Source organism: Folsomia candida, unplaced genomic scaffold (genome assembly GCF_002217175.1).
Source record: "Folsomia candida strain VU population unplaced genomic scaffold, ASM221717v1 Fcan01_Sc030, whole genome shotgun sequence".
In the NCBI taxonomy this organism is placed as follows: Eukaryota; Metazoa; Arthropoda; class Collembola; order Entomobryomorpha; family Isotomidae; genus Folsomia; species Folsomia candida.
In genome coordinates this window covers 1,990,890-2,000,835 of record NW_019091222.1, presented here as the reverse complement: position 1 = coordinate 2,000,835, position 9,946 = coordinate 1,990,890, and the positions used below count along the sequence as shown (strand labels likewise).

The 9,946-nt window shown below is 37.1% G+C and overlaps 2 long non-coding RNA genes across 2 annotated transcripts; both read right to left on the bottom strand.

Annotated features, from left to right (window-relative positions):
• Positions 1 to 5,256: 5,256 nt before the first annotated feature.
• Positions 5,257 to 6,205, bottom strand: LOC118439092. The gene is made up of 3 exons (XR_004837228.1): positions 6,092 to 6,205; positions 6,011 to 6,025; positions 5,257 to 5,902 (listed from the first exon to the last, which is right to left on the bottom strand). It is a non-coding gene; the product is annotated as an uncharacterized LOC118439092 (long non-coding RNA).
• Positions 6,206 to 7,331: 1,126 nt separating this feature from the next.
• On the bottom strand, positions 7,332 to 9,118 carry LOC118439112. The gene is made up of 3 exons (XR_004837243.1): positions 8,876 to 9,118; positions 7,700 to 8,090; positions 7,332 to 7,483 (listed from the first exon to the last, which is right to left on the bottom strand). It is a non-coding gene; the product is annotated as an uncharacterized LOC118439112 (long non-coding RNA).
• Positions 9,119 to 9,946: the final 828 nt, after the last annotated feature.

Genomic DNA, 9,946 nt, shown 5'->3' with positions numbered 1-9,946 from the left:
TACCGGGTTTGAAATCTGTGTTAAATATATAAAAAATCTGACATAGCTTTGTAAACTTAATAAATTCAAAAAATTGGTTCAAACTTGTAAACTTTTTAACGCTGTCAGTCATTGATCCTAGCTTTGTAAACTTGGTAAATTCATCAAAAATAAGTATTAGATTTGTAAACTTTGTAAATTTTAGAAAAATCTTTCCCACCTTGTGAACTTTCTAAATTTAACAAAAATCATTCCTAGCTTTGTGAACTTTGTAAATTTAGAACAATCTTTCCCAACTTTGTGAACTTTCTAAATTTAACAAAAATGTTTCCCTTTGTACACTTGCCAAAATTAGCCAAAGTTTGGCATAGTTTGCCAAATTTAACAAATATTTATTCCCGCTTTGTACACTTTGCCAATTTAGCAAACATTGTCCCAGCTTTGTAACCTTACTAAATATACGACAAATCCTTCCTAGGCTTGAAATCCTGCCAAAATTAGCCAAAACAAGGAATAGCTTGCAAATTAAACAAAAATTCATTCCAGCTTTGTAAAACCTTGTAAATTTAGAAAAAATCTAAAAAAATTAGGTAAAATATGATATGGTTTGCCAAATTTAGCAAAAAATTATTCCAGCTTTGTAAACTTTGAAAATTTAGCAAAAAATCCGTCCAAACTTTGTAAACTTTCTAAATTTAACAAAAATCTTTCCCAGCTTTGTAAACTTATTAAAATTAGCAAAAATATGTTATAGCTAGCCAAATTTAACAAAAATCACTCCCAGCTTTGTAAAACTTGGAAAATTTAACAAAAATCACTCCCAGCTTTGTAAACTTGGGAAATTTAACAAAAAGCAGGTCCCATTTTTGTAAACCTTCTAACTTTAATAAAAATCCATTGCAACAGCTTTGTAAACTTTGCAAATTTGATTATCATTTTCGGCTTCGTAATCTTGCTAACTTAACAAAAATTTGTTCCGAGTTTGTAAACTGCCTAATTTAACAATCTTTATCCAAGCTTTGTCAACTTGCGAAACTGAACATAAATCTGTAATCTGTCCAAGCTTTGCGAACTTGCTAAATTTAGTAAAAATTAATCATAGCTTCGTAAAGTTTCTAAACTTAACCAAAATTATTTGGTACTTTGTAAACTTGCTAAATTTAACCAAAATTTGTAAACTTGAATCTAACAATCATTTATCCAAGCTTTCTAAACTTTGCAAATTTAACAATCGTTTATCTAAGCTTTGTCAACTTGTTAAATTTAGTACAAATTCATGCTATTTTGGTGTCTCTTCTTTTTCAGATTTCCGTGAACCAGACTCCCTGCATCCCTCAAGGGTCAAATCAGGAGGGTATTTAACATTCGTCACAACACCATTTGAGCAATTCACTCAACGAACTCAGAAAAATCTCCCAAAACACATAAGAACCCATCCGTAACCCCTGAACAAATCTGGAGCGACTTGAAACAGCCAAATCCTAAAAACCGCAGAAAACTATTTTTTACCGAAATCCAAGATGGAGAAATTTGCCTATACTGAGAAATTATTCCTTCAATCGATCCAAGTCTACACAGTAATGTCGTCCTATATGAAATCCAAGAAAAATGATTTACCAAAAAGCAAATCAGACGAAGGTTCTCTTTGTGACGACGCAAATAAAATATCCCAATCCGAATATGAAGCCATAAACGAAGCAGACCCTGATGACACCTGGAACGGGGGTAACCGTGAGAAAATCGGATCTCCAAGAAATTGAAACTGAGGGTGTTTTGATTAGCGACCACGTCATTGATGGCTACTTAGCTATGCGTTTGAAGCAGCTCGATTTTTACAACGTTAAATACTTGCCAATAACATTTATGGTCCCATCGCTAATTCAAAATGTTCCCCAAATTAACGAAGTTGATGAGTCTGGTGCTGTCATCTACCAAGTCAATCAACAAATGATGAACAATGCAATAAGCCCAGATCTGGAATTCCTTCTTATAACCGTGTTTCGCGGCATGCCTACTTCAGTCAAACTGGACTTAAAAAGCAATGAAGTTCACGTGTTCGACAGTATTCCAATATCTCAAGAGCGTCTTCTATCAGTAGAGAATACAATTCGTGAAATTCTTCTGTCCGTCGAACAAGAAGTTGGAAAAAGACATTGGAAAATGTGCATTATTCAAAATACCCCTGCTCAAACAAATAGTACGGATTGCGGCCTGTACGTCCTATACAACTTTGAAGCAATCCTATGCCGAACACAGGAATTTTACACCCACATTGACCTACGATGACCTTAAGGTTTTTCGAATAAAAATAGTCAGCCACTTCGAATACTATAGGGAGTCATGTGAATGCGAAGAATATTGCAGATCCAACAAAATTCTCCCTCCCTAGCTCAACCAATTGAAGTCCTTGAAGTTTGGCGGACTGTGGATAAGAGGGAAAATACGAAGAAGATTACATTATCCACCAAGTTTGAAAATATCGAAGTCCAACCAGCAATATTAACCTCAAGCCCCCACAGGTCCGGCTCCACATCAAATACGTCCACTGAATCTGAAAAATTAATGAAATCTGGCCCAGATTTTGACCAATCCTTGTCGCCATCCTTTGACGACAGCGGGAAACCGTGTAACATCGCCAAACTCACCTCGTCTTCCAAATCAATGCTAGCTTGTCTACACTAGCGAAATTAACTCCAATATCTGGTACATCTGGAAAATTATTCACGTCTTCATATCCCCTATTTTTCACCGCCGATGATGGCAATGCTCCAATTATTCAGACCCACTTTATCCCAACATTGTGGAGGCATACCTTTACTCAACCCTTCATGATGCAGAAGGATTGAGACTTTATACCCTACTTACATCGCAATTGTTCGCAGGCGAATTACACCATGAATAACGGACGATATGTCACCGATTCTGCAGGAATCCATATTTCAAAATAGAAGTAAATACTTCAGAAATTGCTAATATATAGCACACGTTATTTCGTGTCCCCTTTTATCACTATGAAGAAAATGCACTGATTTAGCGAGATACGGAAACCGCAATTATTCTACATCTTTAACCCCATGGGAATTACTCGAACACGTCGTTCAATCTTACTCGCTAGCACACATGCATTTTTGCTAAATTCATTTTACTTTCACTCCTTATCACAAATGTCCTACCCCGAGGGCCAGTAACAAAATTTGATCGAAATGTGCATAATTAACACCAAAATAATTGCACTTACTGTGAACGAGGAGTCACTACACTCTTAAAAACAATGATGTACTTTAGAAAAGTTAATGCACTCTGAACCCTAAATATATGAAATCCAAAGTAACGTTAACTGGATAAAGAGTAAAGTTTACCCTGGACTTAGCTTAGAATTCTGACTGAATTAACTTCTCAAACGAGTAACATTGTTTTTAAGAGTGTGATAAGTGCACTAAAACTTTAATTACGATTCTAACTGCACGTACTGTTGACGAGAAGTCAATACTTAATACTTAAAAATAATGCTACCATTTTGATAAGTAAAAGCATTCTGACCCCTAAATTAAATAAACTATTCGAAATCCAGAATAACGTTAATTTAATAGGATTAGTCTGGATTTAGTATAATTTACTCATTTTAGAATTCCGAACGCAATTGGTTTTCACAGGGTGACATTATTTTTAAGAGTGGAGTACGTGCATGAAAACTTTAATTCCCCACCCAACTAATTCCCAACCAATCAAAAAAATAAAAAAAGTCCCTAAATCCCTAAGTCCCCACCACCACGAGGAAGCCTACTTCAGGTTATGTTATTGACCTGACCCAAGGCCACAGGTCAGGCCTCAGGTCAGGTCTAACCCCACTCTCAAGGGACGACGACTGCTCTCACCCCCTATCATTGAGTGTATGGTGGCTGGGCGGGCCAGTTCAGGAGGGTTCCGTTGCTCAATTTCAGGCAGTCTCACCAAGCCCTTTCGGTTCATGGGCTGGCGTCATAGACCGCCCGCTCTGAGATTGGCCCCCTCCCTTCCTGGACCACAACCACGGCCTACACCCCAAGGGAACCCCCCACACCCCCCGGGGAAACTACCACCCCTTTTGGTCCTTATCCCCCCCACAACAACCTTTCGAAGCCACACCGGGCTCTTACCGCTACTGGGGGCCACACCGGACACCCCACCAGCTCTCCTGGTCACACCGGACCCCCACCATCTCTCTGGGTCACACCGGACCCCCCAAAACCTCTCAGGGTCACACCGGACCCCCCAAAACCTCTCAGGGTCACACCGGACCCCCCAAAACCTCTCAGGGTCACACCGGACCCCCCAAAACCTCTCAGGGTCACACCGGACCCCTAACCAACACTGGGAGTCACACCGAGCTCCCACTTTTCTTTCCAAGAAAGAAAAAAAAAAGTTTCTTTCAGAAACAAACTCACCAATAATTTGAGAGAAAATAGAAAACACGACTGCATCAGAGGAAGTACAAAATGCGTTTGAGCAAATATTGCACTTTCTTCGGTTATTGTGGATGGTTAATGACAAGAATGGCTTGCAAGTTTGCAAGCATGTAAACATATAGAGAGATAATAGAACATACATAGATAGTAGCATCTCCATGTCCGGAAGGCCGTATGCAAATTCCTAAATTAACCTATGGTTCACCTACATATGTACATATTAAAGCCGCAGCATTTTCTTGCACAATTTTATTTACATGATTTGCGTTTCCTCGCTAATATTCCCGCAATTCGTAACATTCGTCAAGATTTTCAAATTACAAACGTTGTGGAAATTTAAAAACTGAAAATTTAAGCGTTTAAATTTTCAAAATTTAATCTCATTAGCCTGATAATAAAGAAGTTGGTGGAAACACGTTATCGTTATTTAGCTCATAATTCCAAAGTCACATAATCCGGTCAGTTGCAAAACATGATTCCCAGGTTTTCGAAAAAATTGAGGGCGTGGTAGTAGGTGGGGCAAAAATTATACCAAATTTGCATTACTGAGTTTTACCACCAGTGTGTACGTAGAAGGGCAACATATGTACATACCAGTAAGGCCACATAGTTCGACTATTGTTAAAATAAATTATTCAATCCGCACCCACCAGGGGTGTGGTCGTTAGCGCTTCCGGTGTTAGTCAAGTGAAGTACGCACTGTGACACGAATAATTTATCGGACTGGAATGGGGATCACGATGGACTCCACCAGTTACAAAAAGCCACACCCCCCAGTGGGTGTGCCTTCAGGTATTATCCTCGCAAAAATTTCCGACGAAAAAACTTTGCATTCTATATATCGAAGCATAAAATAAATCTTTATTGTAACTTCTGATTACAATAACCACGCCCCCAAGTGGGGTATTATAGGCACATTAGTAGCACATTCATTGGGTACGCAGGCGACACAAATAATTTGGGAATAAAAAGAGGTCCCTTCTTATACCTACGAATTTCAATTAGTGATAACCACACCCCTGGGCACTGGTCTATGGCTCCAAAATGCGGGTATTGTGAACTCAAAAGTTGCGCCCGTTTTCGAGCAATTAAAATCCGAAATTCGGTTTTCTCAGGTTTCCAACTTATGGAAAAGTCGGATTTTCCCCGATTTTTTTCTCGGTTATTTGAGCGGTGCATGAGTAGCCACAATCTCATGTTGCCCCACATAGGCGGGATTAATGGGCGGGGAGGCCAAGTTTTCGGATAAATTCGGCTTAGCCGGCTAACTTCATCCAAACTAAAAAAAAAAAAAGGAGAGGCCAACTTCACACTAATCATCTCTTCAACAAGGTTTGTTTGGTACAAAGAGTTGGAATTGGTCGCCATGATTTTGCACAAATTTGAAATAGGGATTTTTTGACTGGATTTTTCCACCGCATCGTCCTCCACATCGATAAATTGTAAGCAAACGAGGCACACTTGGTTCGTCATTATCACTAAATGTAGAAAAGAAATGTGACAAATTTACAAATTACAATTTGGCTGATTTTTTTTAAAAATATATGCAACTTCTTTAATAATTAATTAATTAAATACATAAATACCGAGTGAATTGATGGCTGAAAAAAAATCAGAAGACAAATCGTGAATTGCTTAACTTTTCCTTAGTTTTAATTTTCACTTACCATTACTTTACAAACTTTTTCAATTTCTGATTTGTAGAGCAGAAGTCTGCACCATTTATTTTTGTCAGCCGGGACCAGTTTTGTACTCAAATTCGTGCCAAGAGAGAAAGCATGTCTCATTTCTTTGTCTCTCCAAGTATGAAAGTATGTACTGTACGTATGTATGTAGCAAAATGTATATGCAGCCTTGCATGAGGAGCTCGACTTTCAGACTAATATGGGAATTCCCGATAGCGCCGTGGAAGTTTCTTTCATATCACAAACCAATGAGATTTTTAATCTCTTTGATTATGACTTTAAGAAATTGAACTCACAATGCGACTGTGTTGGCGGCTACGAGCAGATATTGATGACCACCGAATATGGTACCAGTACCATATTCGGATCGTTGTATGTTTTATAAATATGTGCTTAGGGGCCGTCCATAAATTACGTAACGCAAAAATCTCGATTTTCTAGACCCCCCCTCCCCCCCTTTAACATGTGTAACATAGGCACGATATCATTGGAGCCTTAGACCCCTCTCCCCCCTCTTGCGTTACGTAATTTATGGACAGCCCCTTATTGACTGGTAACAATGTTCTGTTACATACATACGTGTCTATATAAAAGTCGAAGCAACATGTTTGTGCTTTATCGATTAAACTTAAAATATTCCTGCATCTTATAGCATTCCAGACTGGTATTCTGCCTATAAAATAGTGTGTATCTACTGATCCAGACCACGTACATAGGTTTCGTTGCCACCCTAACATATTTGTTTATTTGTTTCTCGAAAATCTTTTTTCTAAATATTTTATGTACATTTCAGCGATACTTGCATAAAAGCATATGCATGTGGATATTTACGTTATTCTGTATATTTTACATACAACGCGTCTGTAAATCCATACACAAGTACATTTGGAAAAGAATAATTACGTAATCGATGCTTGTACGTATGCAAATATGAATTTTATGGTAGATGTGGTCATATAAAAAATTTACTAAAAATTCATACCCTCAGATCATAATTCGACCTACACTGGCATTGCAATCAGATTCAAGCAAATATGAGAAATAATTTATTGCTAAATAATGTATTTAACATTTATAAAAGTTTGTATAGCAAACAAACAACATGTAAATAATTATATCATCAGAAGGCAAATCGACAAATCCTTTGTATACGAATAATTGCTTGTTTAGAAAAAGTTCAGTTTTTCCCATCTCATTTTCATACTGGTTTTGCATTCAGTGTTGATCGAGTGACATTTTCCGGAAAAACTTCCTCTGGCAAACAGCACAAGAATAACATTTATCTGAATGTTGTCGCAGATATTGTTCAATCCTGAGCAAGGGGTTACGAAATACGGCGTGACAAAAGTTGCAGGAGCACTCGGATTTTGCATTCTACAAAAATAACGATTAGGACTTTAATATGACCTCGATTAAATAAACTAAGCAATTAAATCAATTGTTGGAATATTGTTGTTTAAATCTGAAATTCCGATTTTTGATAAAAACTGGAATTTAGCAGGGAATCGAACCCACGCTTCCACCGTTTTAATGACTAGCGCTCTAACCACTGAGCTATAGAAACAATTTAAAATAATTTAATATTCTCACCATTCTTGGAGATAGGCACATCTCCAAGTGGGCCACCCACTCAGCCTTAGAAGCAAACTTGCGTCCAGGACAGCCGTACGGACATGAGGCCTGTTCCGGGAAGTGGACTATTTCAGCGGGAAGGTGCATTTCGGACGGGATGAGGAAAGTTCTTTCGCACATGTCACAATGTTCACGTCCCCTTGATGGCGTTTTACTACGCGGGTGAAATTTGATTATGTGATTCTTCATTTTTGTCCAGCTTGGTAGTACTTCCGAACAATGTGGACATCTATAGTTGCGACGAATCCCTTTATGTTGGAGGCGTAGGTGGCGGCGTAAAGTAACGTCGGACTGGAGATTTCGCTTACACTTTGGGCATGGGTAACGTCCTTCATCCTTCTTAAGTGTCCTGGATAAAGATTATTTCATTGAATGGACAGAACAGGTAAGACTTGTGATTTGGATTGAAGCAAGTTTTTGCACACACAAATAATATTAGTTTGAAATTAATATAAAAATTGAATTCGTGAAGATTTTTTATGCTGATATTAAACTTATAACTAAAAATAAATAAATAAATAAATAAATAATAAATTTATTGTAATAATTATTGTTGTAATAATTTTTTTGATTATTATGTATCACGCAATTTTTTGATTTCATTAATTTGAGTGCCGTTTTTCTGTGATATGTATTTTTTATGTAAAATAAATGCACTCTGCATGCAATGACATGCATGCATGTCATTAAGATTATGAATGGAACAATTACATGGACGTTTTACGCCCCTTATTAAATCATATCGGTTTGCCCCTAAGAAAACAGTGCATGCAGTAAAAATTTGAATTTAAACGCGAGGCCTTTAGATCTAAAACCTGCAATATTGAAATATTAAACACTTACGGCCGTATTCTTAATACAAAATTTCCAACTTGAGTGTGAGTGGCCACTCCCACTCACCATGTTAAAGAATACAAAATGTGAGTGGCCACTCACACTCAGGTTGGAAATTTTGCATTAAGAATACGGCCGTTACCCTTTCCTTTTTGAAGTCCTATTGGCAGATACTAAAACAGATTACATAAAACAGGTGTACGGAGAAAATTAATTATATAATTATGTAGATTAATTATTAATTAACACAATTACTAAACAATTAAGTATTTAACTAGAAAACTAAATTTAATTGTTTACCCCTTGGCTTCATTTTGGCGGAATGCTGGATATTTCTTCTTTTACCATGAAATTTGGAGGTCGTTTTAGTAGACTTTTTGCCAAAAGTGGATTTGCATCAGTTTCCACATCATTCGGTTGGTACTCGAACTCATGTTGATTATTGTATTGGTAATCCTCCCCGTTAAGGTGGACTGGTTCAAATTTTATAGAAACTGGTTCCTCCTCCTCCAATGTATTAAAATCCTTATCAGTATTTGCCAATTCCTCGTCATCCTCTTCTGGAAATTGAATACAAATGTTAATGTTTATACATTAAAAATTTGCCATTAAATTTACACACGTTTCTAATTAAAACCAGGTCAAAACCAGTACCAGAGAAATCGTTCTGTAGTTTATTAAAGAGCGAATTCCTGCTTGAAATTAGGGCATGTAACGAAGCAGCAATATTGAATATTTTCAATTTGGTTCGCCAACTGGGTCATGGAGGAAATTGAGGTGGTACAAGTTTGGCAAGAAAATCGCTGGGTGGCCGCAATGTGAAAAAGTAGTTCCGGCCGAAGAAGAATTTTGCAACAGTATCCATTTCTAGGTCTTTTAGTGGAGTCAAATTCGACCCCTCGGAGGAGCAAATGAAACACAACCTGAGGTTTTCTCGAGGGGAGGAATGATTGCCAAGTGCGAATGATAAGAGATCATTATTGACATCTTCCGGTTTATCATTGTCAGAATGTAAATCTGGTAAAATGTGTTCCACCACTACATTTTCCATTCTGATTTGTCTTCTTCCTGTGACGTTCTTTTTGACCTTTAAACAGAAAATGCAATTATAACCAAGTTTCTAGTATTATCTAAATACTTAAAACTAAATATTTACTTAAATTATCTATAGAAATCGGATTCTATAAATTAATAATGAATAAAGTTATAAAATACCTTTTTAAAAATGTAAATAATTCCATTTCAACTTAATTTAAAGCGGTACGTTATGCACTTAAAAATCTCGTTAATTTGTGGCCTTGGTTTAAACTTTATATGGAGGATAGAACAGGATGACGAAATTGGTATTGAGTTGCCTGAATATCTATTTAT